At 32.3% G+C, this 18,122-nt stretch overlaps 1 protein-coding gene across 3 annotated transcripts in view; it reads right to left on the bottom strand.

Moving 5' to 3' along the window:
- The window catches only part of LOC110999686, a 65,374-nt gene that overhangs the window by 31,836 nt on the left and 15,416 nt on the right, over positions 1-18,122 (bottom strand). The window contains exon 1 of one of the 3 annotated variants that reach the window (XM_045629426.1): positions 17,659-17,810. The exons of the other annotated variants lie outside the window; for them this stretch is intronic. The gene's annotated coding sequence lies outside the window, so the exon portion shown is untranslated. Of the gene's footprint in view, positions 1-17,658; positions 17,811-18,122 lie in introns of those variants that run through there. 3 annotated transcript variants of the gene reach the window in all.

Here is an 18,122-nt window from a genome sequence, read left to right as displayed (position 1 = left end):
CTTTAGTTCTGAGAATTTGTAGCCTAATTCATAGAATTGCCGTCATTTCATTGATTTGTTACATGGTGATGAAACAGCACTTTCTTCTTCTTTAAATATGATATGATGAAAAGATTCATCTCAGAAGTTAAATTTTTAAATTATACTTGTCATAGTCGAAGTGCAGTAATAAACTTTACAAAAAGACTAGTTCTAGCATTTAGTTCAGTTATAGTATATAATAAATAAAATCTTATTTTACTCAGTATGAATTTACGACCTATTCTCATACCTAACAGTTTCGTAGGAGTGCAACCGCAAACACGTAACAACAAAATATACAAAAATGTATTTATTTGCCTTAACATGATACTTTGGAAACAGTTCGTGATATCTAGATGATCAAGACTCTTGTCATGTCTTGTATAATTCATTGGTGGTATGTCACCTGGAGTATAATGGCAGTGGTTCAATGCCGAGAACTTAGGGTGCCTGACGTTACGTGGTGACATCGACCGCTGTTGCTCTTCAACGAAAACTCTTTAAAGGGGGGCCTATAACACAATGTATACTGACAACTAATTAATAATTAACGCAGAGGTTTTTAATTCTGTTGAGTGAACGGAAAAAAGGTTTGCTTCATGACCTTTCCTATACTACATATAAGAAATAGTATTTTTGTATATACATATTTTAATTTAGTATCGTAAAATGTTGTGTTGTTATTTCTATGTATTGCTTTAAATGTGATGTAAATAGTTACCTACAGAGTAATCTGTAAAAATACTTATTTTGTTAAATAAATAAATATATATTACTTTACAGGCCGTACGTAATAGACTTTGATGACTTCAGTTTTAGACTTATTGATAATATCACAATACCTTTATATATACTAGCGTCCTATCGGTTTCGTATTGGCAACCGTGATAAGTTATACCTAAACCCTCTTTATGAATCATTCTAGATATTGGTGAGAACCGCAATAAATTCCGTGTAGTTCTTGAGTTTATCGCTAATAGAAAGATAGACGCATCCGAGGACTTGTGTTTGTATAATATAAAACTTTATACGTATACTAGCGGATCCGACAGACGTTGTCCTGTCTACACGTCTTTAATTTCAAAATTTCAATTTTTAATAAGCCATTTTGATGAAAATTATTATTCAAATGTTATGACAATATCTAACGATCCAATACATGGTCACACACGATATAACACAATGATAACAAAACTTTTTTTTAAATTTCGGGACAGACTAAAATTAAAATTCGAATATTATTTAAAATTTGACACTGCGATGGTAGCGCCGTCTGTCGGATCCAATGTAAAACATTCCAAAATCAACAACAACTAATAAATTGAAAATTAATTAAAAAAACATTGTCCAGCGGACAAAATTGTGAATCTAAACCATTCCCAGATCCCCTTGAACACACACAAAAAATTTCGTCTAAATCGGTCCAGTCGTTTAGGAGGAGTTCAGTCACATACACACGCACACATGAAATATATATATTAAGATAATATCACTGACTTGTTGGTATTATCTAGCTATTCTGTAGTACAGTAACTACATATATTATTGTTTAAATAACGTTCAAAACGTTTTCGTTCGACCGCTTTTTCTCAAACTTATTTTCCAAATCTGATTGTAATAAGAAAATGTATTTTAAATTTGTCCTTATATCAAAATCTTTCCACGAGATCTTACAAGATCACAAACGGTATAATAATATATAGTTTGATTTTTTAAAGCCTTATTTAAAATGACTAGGAAGTAGCTTTTATCACTTGTTTGTAATAATTAGATTTTGAATTGCGGCAATTACATACTATATAAACTTTCTCTATGTTAGTATTCTATGCATGACCCGTTGTGTACTGAATTTAAATTAATTATGCAATCATTCGTCTGGCATTAGTTAAATAATGACATAAATGTATCTATGTCAAAATAAGCTAAGTTTAATGTTCTGTGTAATTTTTTACATTTTTGCTATCTATGATATTATTTATTAAATGAAAGGTGGTAAATTGTTTAGGGAATTTTTAAAATTATCTTCTAGAAGTTTTTTTTATTTTCACATAAACATTATAATGCTATAACCAAACAAGTTGTGTAATAAAATAGTATGTAAATATGTTCAGAATCGTTTCCGCTAACATGTAACGCCTCGTACAAAATTTGTTATGTCAGAAGAAAATACTTAGTAATAGATGGTAATTAATCCTCTGTACTAAATTAAAACAAATTTTTGCCGCGTAAATGCACGTCATCTGTGGTTGTCGACTGGAGAAACGTCAAATGCACAGAATGCAGGCCCATAAGTTTATAATCGTGGAATATGGGCACTTACTTGTAGTAGTGTATTAATGTATTAATGTGTGCACAACAACGCTTACCTGAAACAATATATTTACATTAAACATATGGCTACAACAAACACAAAATAACATCATCTGTTCATAATCATTTTTAGACAAATAAGTGTACAAAGAGGTAGTACGAATGAGGAAGTGTAGAGAAGACGTAAGCAAAAATGAATTTTTGGGTTTTAAGATGGCATACCTTATTTTCAAGTTAATTGCGCTCATAGGAAACTTCTTTCCGTGATTCAACGACCTTGGTTTCATAGGGATTTGCTTAAGTCAACACCCTATGCCACATGAGTTACAATATATAATTAAATAAAGTTTTGGTAATATTTACAGGTGGTGAACATTATATATGTATGGTTATAAATATGAGTGACCAGTGTTGGCTTAGTGGATTCAGCGTGCGAATGTCAACCCTGAGGTCGTAGGTTCGGTTCCCGGATGTGCACGAATGGACTTTCTTTCTATGTGCGCATTTAATATTCGATCGAACGGTGAAGAAAAGATCGTAAGGAAACCGGCTTGTTTTAGACGCAGTAAAAGTCGACGGCGTGTGTCAGGCACAAGATGATCACCTACTTGCCATTATTTTTTGTAAATATAATATGTGTATCTACATCCAGTTACACGATCAAGATGTTAATTAATATTTTGGACGTGGGAAGTGTCGTAATATGAAATTAGTGAATAGCGTGAGAAATTACATTTTCCGCTATGTTCAGTGAACTTCTGAAGTCCATATCGTATTCAAGTTTTTAATTTCCGTCAAAAAATATACGTAATATTTCCAAATCGACTTGTATTGTATACATTATACAAGTTTAAATAACTGCTAAGTACATTTCGTCAGTCTTCAATGTGGGAATAGATTAAAGTTATAGGGCGAGTTACTTATTTTTGTATTAGAAGGGCAGGAGTCCTGATGTTACACCACCCATGCACACTCCACATTACAAAAGGATCGCAAGTGCGTTGCCGGCTTTAATTACTTCAGTGGGTTCCACATTGTGTTGGTTACCATTCGTATGTCAGCTGGCAATCTACTTCACTTCTCAATTTGTAATTTGAAAATAAATATTATTAAGTCTTAAGTACTTTAGTAATGTTTTATGAATTAAGTTAATAACAATTTAATTCATAAAACATTACTAAAGTACTCAATTTTGGGTCAGTTTTCTTTTTATTATTACAATTTCGTCTATAGTTTTGTTTTGTATAGACAACTTTGGCCTATTATATATAGAGCAAATTATAACAATTATTATATATAGATAATTATACAATGACACTTTAAAAGAGATGTTTGATGGTATGATTTTCATTTGTAAACGTACTGATGGTTTCGTTTCGCTATGACATTTGAAGTTAATAACAATTTAATTCATAAAACATTACTAAAGTACTCAATTTTGGGTCAGTTTTCTTTTTATTATTACAATTTCGTCTATAGTTTTGTTTTGTATAGACAACTTTGGCCTATTATATATAGAGGAAATTATAACAATTATTATATATAGATAATTATAAAATGACACTTTAAAAGAGATGTTTGATGGTATGATTTTCATTTGTAAACGTACTGGACGTATGATAATTTCGTTTCACTATGACATTCGTTTAGAAACGAAATTCTGCTTTAAACATAATTTATAGTATCATTATATAGCCTTAGAACTATTACTACTTTCTATGGGCTTATAATTTTAAAATTAGGTGTTACGAAACTTGGTTTAAATTTATGCTCCATTGGACGTATCAGGTAAAACAGGTCCGAGGGTCACTGACCTTTCACTATCTCATTTCAATGCTATTTGCTCTTTACAATTGGTCCGGATGTTGAGTTCTAAATTAAGTGCAAAGTGATATTAATTTTAAATTGATTTTTCATAAGCGGTATTTCGATTTGTAAGTTTCGAACGCCATTTATAGCTGAATGATTCAGTTTATAACCTATATAGGTGACTTATAATAATTCAAATACAGGCGGCATATTACAAATGACTTAAAAGTTGTCATTCTTAGAGGTTTCTTATTGTAAATACTCACAAATATCTTTTATTTGTTTATAAGCCTTTTATATATCGGATATCAGATTATAGTTTTTTAATAAAATTGATTTATCGCTTAGTGTTATGATTTTGAAAGCTTTAATATGCTTTGTATTAACTATATCTTGCGCAATCTATGACAACTTCAAGTAAATGAATAAAAAGAGGTTGGATAATGACTAATACATATATGTATAATATAATGATATTGCCACTTCCAAAAATGATGTACAAATGTAATAGTCACTTACACCATAATACGTACGCACAGACACGCCAATATTTATAATAATAATACCACTTTTTATTTATAATAAGAACATATACGATGAGTCCTAGTTTTCTTATACACTTAGACTACGTTAGCCATTGTTATTTCCATTCGTGTTCTGCATTATGGAGCCCTTTTAGGTTCTTCCTAAACGTTCCATTTTGACCTGTTCTTTGTTTTCTTCATCCATTTCTTTTTTCTGAAGGTCTCTCAGAGGATAGCTTCGGTGGTCCATCTTTTGTCAGTTGCAACCTTGTACATTTGTACTTTGCAATTATAGCATGCTAATTTCAATTTCAGCAAGTAAGGCGTGGGTTACTGCAGCTGTGTCTTTTCACCCTGATGTGGTAACTTCGTTTTCTGTGACTCTTTTTTCATTTTGGATGCGTCGCTCCATTCCTCAACGGGCACTAGTCACCTTTGACTATCCTCTTTTTGTAAACGTCCAATATTTATAATTATGTATTATTTATTTGCTGGGGCATGCCGTTAATATCATTCTGTCGATACATGTGGTTTTGAGATTTTTACAAAGCTACCTAAATAAAATAAAATAAATATTATAGGATGATTTCGTGAAGTCCCGTGGGAGCGGACGGAAGCTTCACACTCGGTTGCGCGTCACTCCTTGTATATCGTTATGCTTCTTTAAGCATAGATTTGACAAGACTAAATGCATTAAAGTGCTTTTCTCCGCAGCGGCTTAGTGGCCCATGAAGTTCTGATGACTCCGAGCAAAGCTGTCTCGGGTATAGACGTCGCATCATTGCATGATGCAGAAAGCGAAGTATGTCTTTCATGGGGAACCAGATATCAACTAACAAATTGCCCTTTCGGTCGATTGGTAATTTTTTTTTTATAGAACAGGGGGCAAACGAGCAGTAGGCTCACCTGATGTTAAGTGATACCGCCGCCCATGGACACTATCGACGCTAGAGGGCTCGCGAGTGCGTTGTCCAGCCTTTTAAAAATTTGTACGCTCTTAAATAATTTATTCTTGTCCAGAAAATTTTATCCGTTTGAAAAATTATAGATATTTTTATTTTATTTAAATATAATAGTTTGCTCATCAAAAACGCGTGTTTAATGCGTGCGTAGTATTATAAACTTAAAAAAGCCAAAGAAAATTTAAAAAAATGGTTAAAAGCGTTTAATATACCGTCTACTAAGAAGTCTCAAATACAGATTTAAAAAATTCTGTGAAGTAATCCGAGCCGAAGCCTTTAAACGACCGCAGCAAATTGACTGGTCTCGATCAATAGGGTTGACACTTGGCTGCTTTTAGTCATCAATATAGTAACCATACAATTGACCCATGACACTAAGGTACTCACTTGTCGTAAAAATATAAGGTACGCATATATTTAACTTCAATCCCGCAAGTATTTGATATAACTAACGTGACCAGACGTTCCGTTTTTAACGGGACTGTCCCGTTTTCCAATTACGAGTCACGGTGTCCCCGAAATGAACTGTAGGACGCAAAATTGTCCCGTTTTTAAAAACCGCGAAATTCGAGCAGCAGAGTATAAAAAAACCTGCCAAGAGTTTCATTGTCATAAGAAATCGTCACCATCTCTATACATAAAATTCTTCTGTTAAATTTAAATATAACTAAACCTTTTGGGTATCTATATTTTGTCATACGTTCTTTCAAGCCAACTGACTTATTCTAAACAAATAACCTTAAAAGTGTTTTTATTTTCATTGACTATTGATTGACCAAAATTAAACCAATGTCCCGTTTTGGGTAAAAAATGGTCACTTTATAACCCTAATCATATACATATAAATAAAATCAGAATCGACTACTGTCGCAAAAACATAACCTCGATACCTTCTGAGATAATAGCAGTGGACCCGATTCGAATATGCCTGCGAAGTTTTTTGGTAGATGGACACAACATAACTGTGTCTTTTTTTTAATTTTGTTTCTCATGTTAGTTGTATATTTTTAATGCGAATAAATCTAATTTATTCTTTATGACAACCCTAAAGGACTGCATTTAAAAACTAAAATTCGTATAAAAACCAGTACTGGGCGACATTGTAAAAATTTATTGTGTCATGCTAGCGGATGTTAAATAACGAACAACGATTATATTTGGTTTTTTTAAATAACTCAGGGTCACAAATGCAGTTAGGATAATTTTGAGGGGGTATACATACACTCTCAATTCATACCCTTGCTTGATCCTGAACTATTTATCAACAACTCCGTCTGCGTCTGAACTTATTTATTTTACACTTCGTTGCAGTAATATAGAAATACTAAAAATACTATTAAGAAGAGCAGTGTTGGCCTAGTGGCTTCAGCGTGCGACTCTTATACCTGAAGTCGTAGGTTCGATCCCCGGATAATTAAATAAAAAGAAGCACGACTTGCTTATAGCTATCCAGCGATGTCTTCCACGCAACCACTGGGAGATTTTTTATTATTAAGGCGAGCGCAAAAAATGCAAAACTAGGCAGACCAAAAATTACTTAGACAAAACGAACAAAGCATATAACATATGTAAGCAGCAAAAGGGACAACAATAAAAATACACATACATCACAATAATTTTTAAGGGTTCTCAAAATCTTGATTTTAACAGTACTCGATTCTGTAATGACTTTCAAGTTATTTTTACGAAATTCCCCTTCTCAGTAGTGCACTAATTAGATGCTTCCCATTCGTCTACTTAGTTTCATTCATAGAAGAATATTTTCAAGTTGTATTAATAAAGATTATGAAACATGAAAGTTAAGATTAAAACTAAGTGGACTCCAAAAATAACAAAAGATTAAAAACATGTATTAGTACATTAATAATCATTAAATTAAAATTAGTAATTTTCTAGCTTTAACATCAAAGCAAAAGTGGGAGGAGATGTATGTATTAATAACGTGTAACAATATATGTGTGTATATTTTTAGATAGTGGGTGACATTCGTTTATATTACATGTATTTGTTAAGTCTACGGGTTAAAAAATGTGGTAAGATTAAAATTTATATCCCCTATGTGTAAACGTGACTGCCTAGGCACTTCAACCATTATACAGTGTCTTTGAACTCCAACTGACTATGAATATAAATATACCTACTCGAATTTTTTTTTTAAAGAAAACAAATACACATATCTGATGCAAAGGAGGCTTGTAACGTTTTTTTATTAATAATCATTTCTGATTCAAACAAAATATTAATTTATTATTATTATTACTTTCTAGGATAATAATTTTATAACTACTGTATGTTTGTGTGCTAAAATTAAAACATTTAATAATTACTTATATTACGAAAAAATAAATTATACAAAAATACTACAAATATAATTCATTCATAAGATCAATTGGCTGGAATCTTGCACTTGAAAATGCATTCTACTAAAAATAACTTAAAACATACGAAAACAGGCGTCAGTAAATACATTTAGACGTTCATCAAGGGTAGATCGATTAAACCACTCTAACCTTTCTTACAATTGTTTTAAAGGCTATAATATCCTTGATATTCACTCGAAATCTAAACTTAGATCTTTGAAGGGAAAGAAGTTCTTAATTAAACTGTTCATTAATGAAATATGAGTTGTTAAATGAAAGCGGTGTTGTATAAGGTATATTTGTGGTTAATAGATAATTTTAGATATATTCAGAGAATTCTTTATAGGTCGTTTATACAAAATCGCGGAACAATTCACAGCTTCGCATATTATTTAACAGAAGCTGTCCCCGCGAACTTAATTTCGCTATAATATGATTTTATTAGTTAGCATCTTTACTATACCAACATATAGAACATATTGCTATGCCACCACATAGACTTTTCGTTCCGGAATAAAAATTGATTTTTAAATTTCTTCATGCAACTTTTAATTTTTTACAGTTCAAGGATTAAATAAAAAGAAATTACTCGTATTGTTTCAAATTTCCTTTTTTTATTCCTTCCCAGATCTACTACCTATTCCATAAAACAATCAATTATATTTGAAATATTGTTAATTTAGTACTCGAGAGATAAGCCGCCGCCTGGTCAAAGGCGAAGATCGAGATGTCACTTACCGCACACAGCGAGAATATACGCATTCTAAAATCATTCCTTAAAAAAAAAAAATTACGGAAAAGAAAACCAAAGAATACTTAGACTAACTTCAGAATGACAGCTGATATAGGTGACACGACTCACATGGTTATACCAAATTTTAACAGCTGAAGGTTCGGTATCGCGTACAGCTGATAATAATAATTATGTATGTGTGAATATGTGTTTGTATTTAAGTTGTTTTTTAGTTAGTTAGTTAGTTAGTTGTTAAATCAGATTGAATAACAGAATAATTAGTCTTATTCATGTCTCAAATTTTAACAGCTGAAGGTGCGGTACAGTAAAATTGTGTGTAAGATGTTAGTATTTACTATTTAAGAAGTTTATTAACAACAAATCAGATTTAATAACATAATAATTTATATTCCGAAACTGTGGTTTTGACATATATGGCTTTTAATATATCTTTATTTAATCGGAATATAAAAGCTATATTATTATTATAATAACAAAGTAATTAGTCGTATACATGTCTTCTTCTCAAAGTGGCGAAGATTCCGTCAATCCTTTATCTATCCTGGAGATAGATAGCTTTGAGATATTCCATCTAAAACCAATCCTACCCATAGGGCTCTTTTACTTTGGGTGTCTGTTACGTTGGTGTGCAGACATCCCGTGCTTATTTATAAATTAACTATTTATATATCAGGATATCTCGATTGTTAGGTTCTTAGGTCTCCCTCTCACATGTTAAGTTATCTAGTGCAACTAATAAATACACACAGATGCTCCGAAAATTTATTACAATTAAATTTTAACACATTTCATAGGCTAGCAGATATTGGAATACTATGCTTCTACTTAATCTTATTTATTAAATCACAATACAATAAAAAAATAAACGGCTCAAAGACAAGAGTTGTACCCCAACTTCGATTATGTTCCCTTTCTAGTAGGAACTCTTGAGCGTGGGGTTCAAGTGCACAGGCGTTAATTAAAGACTTAAGTTTGCGCCTGGTAGATAGTACCGGTGACTCCATACCTGGTGTGTTCCTCTCTGAACAAATAAGTATCGCAATACAGCGAGAAAATGTTGCCAACGTTAAAGGTACTGCAACAGGGTCCAAACTTTTATTTATTTATTTTTTAATAATTATTTATTATTATTACTATGTAGGCTAAGAATAATTTAATTTTAATTAAGATTCTAATGTGTATATTCTCGGTTTCTACATTATTATTTTAAATATTTGTACGACAAAACTACTATATAACATTAATGTCATTTAGCCACTAACTAATAAGTTATCAAGACGTATAGGGCTTACAAATTAACAATGCATCAATCTTATTGCTCAAAGATTCTTTCTTTGTATTAAAATCCCACGTAATTTTAAATCAACAAAGGCCAGCTTCACCTTCAATCGTTTCCGTGGGTGATATAATAAAGGATTATATTTTATAACTGCTTGTATTGCTCAATGTTGGTGAAGGTGTTTTAAGGAAAACCAGTGGCTTGCGTTAACTGCTGTTGTTTTTGCCAAATTCAAGAGCTATGGCCGCGTTTAATCCCTACGATGTTAGAAGACAATGGTAAAATGATCACAGTATACCTTGAAAAATATTATATGAAAAAAATTAAAAACTTACAAACACTAGAAAATAATTAATAATAGCATAATTTAGATACAATTTTTTAACACAGGCTAATAAAATCTACCAAGAAACCAAAATTATGACTATTAACAACTATGTTTATAGCACTCGTATCTTAATTTAAATAACTCTCTTCATAGAAGCATATGTTTTAAAAAATCAAATACACAACTACACGCAAAACTCGTGGAGCGAGTTTGCTTATCTTGCCGAAGCCACGTACGAATTTTTTGAAGAAGTCTATTAGGTATGAGGGTGTGCAGAAGTCTATTAGGTATTGGTATGTTTGACCAATTCAAAAAGGCATTAAATATTCATGTTAGAGTGAACATAGTAGATTAAAATTGGGACGGCTAATGGCGACGTGTATCTCGCTCGTATATACATATAAAGTTTCACATGTAAATAAAATATTTTTTGGAATGAGAAATAAAGTTCTTTAAGCGTACGTTTCTCTTTAATGGTGTTCGTCCTGTAAAACATTCGTTAGATGTGCGCAAATAATACTTACTGTTACGGTGAAGAATCGTAGAGAAATTGGCGTGTCTCAAACCCCAAAATCATATATAAAACAAAAAGCTACCTATTTTTTATAAATCAGTTAATTAAAGTTAAAAGTACCAAATAAACGGATGCTATTTGAGCTCCAAGGCTTATAGCGTCATATGAAAATCCTTTAGAGTCATCGTTCATTATTTACGTGTTGTAGCAGTGTGTGTGTGTGGATAGAAGACGACTATTGTTAACAAATTTCTCTGTATTAATAAATTTTCTTAATATTCATATTATTGTTACATAATACTGCTGAGTATTTCCTTGTAGAATTATATCAAAGATTGTCAAATCAATGATAAGCGATAATAGGACGTGTGAAAGTATTGCTCTTAATATCGAAATGTTTCAACATAAATCTTATCAAAACAGTTTTATTGTAATACAATAATTAGAATACAATTTCCCCTGAGATTGACCTCTCTTACTCAATTTTATTTATATTTTTCGATTTTAAATCCCATATTTCTAGTCTTTAAGACTTCTTGGTTAGCAACAGGAAGCATCTAGTTGCCTGTTTAAGTGTTTCTTTTTATGATGTAAACTTTTATTGTAACGATTATTATTAGTTTTATACGTTTTGACTATTGTCTGTCCTTTACATCCACGTAATTTCAATTCCAGTATAACGAAACAGAATACATATGATTTGATTCTTTCAACAAGCCATATATACAAGGTATTTTTATTAATTCAATTATCTTATGTTTTTTTTATGTAACAGGAGGCAAACAGGCAGGATGCTCATCTGCAGCTCACCTGATGTTAAGTGATACCGCCGCCCATGGATACCCTCATTGCCAGGAGTGTCGTAAGTGCATTGCCAGCCTTTTTTTCGAGTGGAATTGATTTAAAAATAATTTAGTGGGCACACGGCATACAAAATAAAAAAGTAAAATGTGTTTATTTATTATAAGAACATAATATGCATTACAATGTGTAAAGGTTTAGGAACCCTTTTAAGTAAAAAAATACCTGTGTCAGGGGTCCCAGCTCTTCATTACAAACTTAATTATAATTTCTTAAAAAAAATAAACAATTTAATTACATCTTTTATTTTATCTATTTTTGTTTTTCATTTTTGAACTGTTTTCAACACGCTTCAGTGAATGAGTATGGGTGCAAGTGAGTGAGTGAGTGAATGAGTGAGTGATGAATCAAATGTGTTATTTACGTATATTTTTGTGCTTGTTCGAGAGCTTCCTACTCTTTCCCTCATGCTGTAAGATATTATATCTATTCTTCTACTAACAAAGCTACATTCTAGGACCCTGAGAATCTTTCTTCTAGGACCTGGAATATAATATATTTAAGTTTTTCCTGAATATTCATGTTGTGGTTCATTGAAACGATCAACTTTGTTGCCCAAGCTATGAAGGCCTCGTAAACTGAACCTCAATTTATCCATACACTCTAAATGGTACCGTTGTGCGACTAGATGAAGAGCGATGACCTAAAACTCGTTGCAAATGCGTGCATCAGATTATTTTCGTAATTAAAACGTTTTGAAATCATTGCTTAGTAGTTTTTTGTGTTTGTCCCGCAAGGAAATTTAATAATCATTTATATAAGTTCATATTGTATACTAATTTGAAGTATAGGAATCGAAGTGAGATTGAGCTGTGACATGACAGATCGGTTTCCTTTGAAATTTCCTGATTACAATATATAGTATAACTCGTTGCAAATGCGTGCATCAGATTATTTTCGTAATTAAAACGTTTTGAAATCATTGCTTAGTAGTTTTTTGTGTTTGTCCCGCAAGGAAATTTAATAATCATTTATATAAGTTCATATTGTATACTAATTTGAAGTATAGGAATCGAAGTGAGATTGAGCTGTGACATGACAGATCGGTTTCCTTTGAAATTTCCTGATTACAATATATAGGAATATTTTTTTTGTATTTAGCGCGCATATTATTATTTAATCAACGAATTATCTCGTCTCAAATAATGCGCATAGGGTATGAGAATTTGAACCACGGAAGGCAAAAGATCGCGTGGTCGTTCACCAACCAGATGGGTCGATCCAGTGAAAGGCTCATCGTCCTCAATAATTGTGCACTGTAATAAGAGAGGCCTTGGACAGAAACCGGTGGAAACAGTTTGTCCGTTAAAGATGTATCCTTGGTGACCATGATGGTCAGAAATGAGCTAACGACCGTTAACAAGCAAACCTGTCTTTAAGTTTCAATAATAGGAATTTTAGGAACCCTCGAACCTAGGGTTCGAACTCACGATTAAGATCATCGCATTAATCACTAGAATTACTTTGCTTTCTCATAAATTTGAATAAATATAGTTATTCATGATCTAGTCTAGACTTAGCTTACTACTTTGGTTAATTATTCAAATGTGATAAATTACTGCACAAAACAATTATTGTTATGCAAATTTTGCGATTAATTTCATTTCCGTTTTGATGATAATTCAGTTTGTTTTCCAATGATTTAGAAGATGTGTCCTAAATTAATTACTATAACCTGGTGCCTTTATAGCGTGGGAGAGTATTAGTAGACCTTAAGTTTTGACAACAATTATTAATAACATAACTTTTCTAATTCCTAGTATAATGACATGATAATGAATATGACATTTGCATGCCTATTTTTGTATGTATTGTGCGAATTTTTATAATTGCAGTCAATCCGAATGTTCCATTTCTTTCTTTACATATATCTCTAAAAAAATAATTGCGTGTGTTTGTAACTATACTAATTCTGATGATATTTGTTGTATGTGTTTCAAGTGGGTTAAAAAATCATAATTTTTTATTTGTTTTTATTAATTTGAGATACATATTTATGAGCATTTAAAACATGCATAGCACCGGACCACGTCTGTCGGGTCTGCTAGTTGCATATTATATAGCATATATATAGCAATATCTGACTATATTTATTCGATGTTGTATTTCCTTAACCCGTGAATTGAACAAATATGTTAAAAAAATGTTGTAACATGACCCTGAGTGATTATAATTCCCTGGTGTAATTAGAATAACGGATGTTGGTCATAACATGAGGTTAAATTTGCACGCAAATGACATGCTTCTTTGAATTGAAGCTATAATCATTTAAACTGTTTAAAGATGTTAGATACATAGAGAAATAATATAATCATAAATCAGTGGCTTTACAACTTTTTTAGGTCTGGGCTTCAGATTTTTGTACTTGTTTCATGTCCATTGGTGATCAGTCGGAGATAGAAACTACGACCTCAGAAAGGAGATCAAATCAAATCAAATCAAAAATCATTTATTCATATAGATAACTCATAATATACACTTATGAACGTCAAAAACGAGTCGCTAAAGGCTCTATGCCAACATGGCTTTATTAGTTAAAAATATAAATAAGTGATTGAAATTTTTCCCGATGGCCGTAGCTTCTATGGTAATTCTTGTAATTCCTCTTCTTTTGTATTACATCGCTATTCGCTATTCATAAATCCTTAAGATTAGCTTTTATTTAGTTATTAAAATTATATTTTTTTTTCTCTAGATAAATGTTCAATAAATAAAAAAAATTGTATACAGCTTCTGCTTATGCACTTCTTGCACTTATCATTTTTATTTTTTTAAGGTCTACTAGGGCTGCCTGGCGATATATCTGATATCTCTATTAGCGATAAGGCCGGCCGTTGCATCCCTTGTAATTGTTATGTATTGTGTTTATATTTGTGTTTCTTTGCAACGAATTTTTTTCTTTCAAACAATTTTTATATTGAAATTATTAGTTATGTTTAAGCAAGGTTTAAAAACAACCCAACAACCTTTCAGTTTATGATTCGATCACACTTTAAACATCCTGATTATGTAAACGATAAAAAAAAACAATTATCTGCATAAGTATGAATGACAGTCTTTCCTCCTTGTAAGGGATAAGTGAAATCTTTCCACCCAAACACGCCAAACACAGCAATTGAATGTCCTCTGATACTATGTTCATAATATGTAATCGAAAATATTTGTCCCTAAGTTTAACCATATGAGTCTACGTCATTTGTCGATATCGCCAAAAATAGCTCTTGAATGTTTTGTCCTTATTTCTCTCGTGTTATTTTTCTAGTAAATAATCGGTCTTTTCAATCATAGAGCAGTTTAAGGCTGTTGGAGATTTTGGATTGACAGTATGAGACAACTATGTACTGTTTTTAAACGATAGTTTTAAAATAAAATCGCAAGTAATTATCTGCATCAATACCAGTATATATTTATTGATTTTATCTTCCCACTTAAAAATACGCCAAATGTAGGTCTTGAATGTTTTGTCCTTATTCCTCTAGTGCTATTAGTAAATAATCGGTCTTTTCACTCATAGAGCAGTTTTAGGCTGTTAGAGAGATTGATAAAAATACGCCAAATGTAGGTCTTGAATGTTTTGTCCTTATTTCTCTTGTGTTATTATCATAACAAATAATCGATAATAAGGTAGCTTTGATTATCGAAAAACATTACATCCTACATTTTTAATACAATATTTTTATTAGTTTACCAATGCTTTTTTGCGAAGGTAATCACTTTTTGGAGGTTTTATTTAAGCGTCCAAGTATTGGCACAGCAATATTAAAGCCTTCTAAAGATGAGGTCACTCAATAATCTAGCTGCCCATTTCTCGTAAGACATAATAAATAATAATAATCCAGCGGCCCGCGTTTCTTTGATAGTTTTTATTTCATAGACATGTAGGTGATTAGCCGTATGTCTGACACATGTCGTGGATGTTTAGATTTGAGAGATGCCGGTTACCTAACGATGTTAACTTATATATTACTAGTTGACCCGGCGAACTTTGTTCCGCCTTAATGGCAATAAATAAGCAGTATGGGTTTTTTATTGGAAAAAATACAAAAAAATTAAATACCTACATTAATCATTCATTATTATTTCTGTATTTTAGTACATAGGTTGCTCTTCACTTAAGTACCTTGTGATACACATTTTTTCATTTTTTGTTTTATTATCAGGCGCAAAAACAAACAACGCTGATGGTCTTCCGACCCGTGAACATGCCACGTATAATTGACCATGGGAAAAACATGAATGTTCTAGATTTAAACCACAAACTTTTAAGGATTGGCCTTGTGATTTGTTGATGGTCATGGCAAATGCAAGACGTATCGGAAATTGAAGTCTTTTAAATTCAAACGGCATATCGGTTGGGATCATCGGGATCCTCGGAATAAGAACTTCCTCACCTTTGAATTTTCCTATCATTATCGTAGCGTAAATTACATTGTTCTTCAATTTTCTAACCACCAAACGCATACCATTATGTAGTTCAGGTCATCTACATCTTTATTCTTTTTCTTCTTTTTTATCAGTAAGCAATGTAACTCTCATGTTTGTTGTCAGCTGCAGTTTCGTCACATAGCGCCATAGATTTGACGATTTGAGGCAAGCGTTTATTTCGTCGACAGCCGTAGATCTTGGAATTACTGGCAGTATTTGGCGGAAATCGCCAGACAGTAAAATCATTGCTCCTCCAAAACATCTCGATTCATTGCGTAAATCTTTTAATGTTCGGTTAAGTGCTTCCAATGCACGTTTATGCGCCATTGTGCATTCGTCCCAGATGATGATTTTCGATGCCGCTAAAACTTTGGCCATTGCTGAGTGTTTTGCAATATTACACGTTGGTTCTCCAATAGTTTGAAGATTTAACGGTAATTTTAATTCTGAATGAGCCGTACGGCATCCTTCTAACAATGTGGCTGCTATTTCAGAAGAAGCAACTGCAACCGCTATGTTGGATCTCGCCCGAACAGTTGCTAAAACTAATGGCATGAGGAATGTCTTGCCAGTTCCACCAAGGGCATCTAGGAAATATAAACCACCATTTTGCCACGTTTGCCTTCATTAAAGTATCATAAACTTCCTTTACTCGATTAAATGCGTCATTCGACAACAACAACAAATAGAAACATTCATCATTCTTTGGATGAACTGTATACATACGACCATACCGAGTTTTATAGTTCTCTTCACTGTTTATACGAATGGGCAATAGCACTATCATTATAATTAAATTGTAAATTGTAAAAATAATTAAACGTATTTATTTAATAGAAATATTTTGAATATTGATTTCTTACAAATATCAAATTGTCATATATACGTCATTACATAGCTGTCATTATACGTCAATTACATAGCTATCATTTGCGTTTTATTATTCCAAGTCTGATTCTTATTTGTTATACCACTTTTTATAGTGACTGACGTTTCATGTCAAGTCCCACGGGAACGCTGTCGAACGGGATAAAAAGTATCCTATGTCCGTCTCCTGGCTCTAAGCTACCTCCATACCAATTTTCACTCAAATCTGTTCTTTCGTTCTTGAGTTATAAGTGGTGTAACTAACACGACTTTCTTTTATATATATAGATAGTCAATTGGTGCACTGCCGAGGATCGAACCTACGACCTCAGCAATTAGATAATATATTGTTTGCAAATTGCATGAATTTATATTCCGTCTTTTGCTATATGCAAACTGAATATTTCCTGTAATAATTCCCAGGAATATGACTTATTGTCTGCGAATTGCTTTAACGGAAATCTACTGTTGTTTAATCATGTCAAGTTTGTGAAAGTCGAATCATTAGGATGTCATGTACTTATTAAACGAAATTGCTGCTGCTGTAGGATTTGCCTTAATTTATACTTGGCCTAAAAACGTTGAAAGGCAACTAATAACTCATATGGAAGTGTAAAAAGCTTTAATAAAAATTGAGAAAGTACCTGTCTAACGTGTTACTGGCAATCCACAAAACACACAAAAAAAAACACTTCAAATTCGGAATGCGAACTAATCAGAACGCAGCCAATTTAAAATTGGAACGTTTGTTTATGGTTTTTAAAACATGGCCGCCAAGACGTCGCGCTCCGATGGCGCGCATAGAAATACTGACTCTTGTGTCAAGGTAATATTCGCGAAGATTACATTACCTGTATGTAGGAAATGCAATAAGGGAACAGGGTCGATGAACCGTGGCGGTAAAGATTAGACCTGTCTCCTAAGATGCGGTTGCAAATCTCAACAATGTATTAAGAAACATAAGCTTCTTTGACGAGTATTGGCTTGGTTTACCGTGTCTAAAAGCGTTTTGAAATATCTCAGCCATTCATTGTTGAAGTATTTAGTTTATTTCCTACAACTTGGTTTAGTCAATCAAGCCATCTTTTTCATGAACCTGGATGGAATG

This window comes from Pieris rapae, chromosome 9 (assembly GCF_905147795.1).
Source record: "Pieris rapae chromosome 9, ilPieRapa1.1, whole genome shotgun sequence".
Taxonomy (NCBI): Eukaryota; Metazoa; Arthropoda; class Insecta; order Lepidoptera; family Pieridae; genus Pieris; species Pieris rapae.
This window is presented reverse-complemented; position numbering and strand designations above follow the sequence as displayed.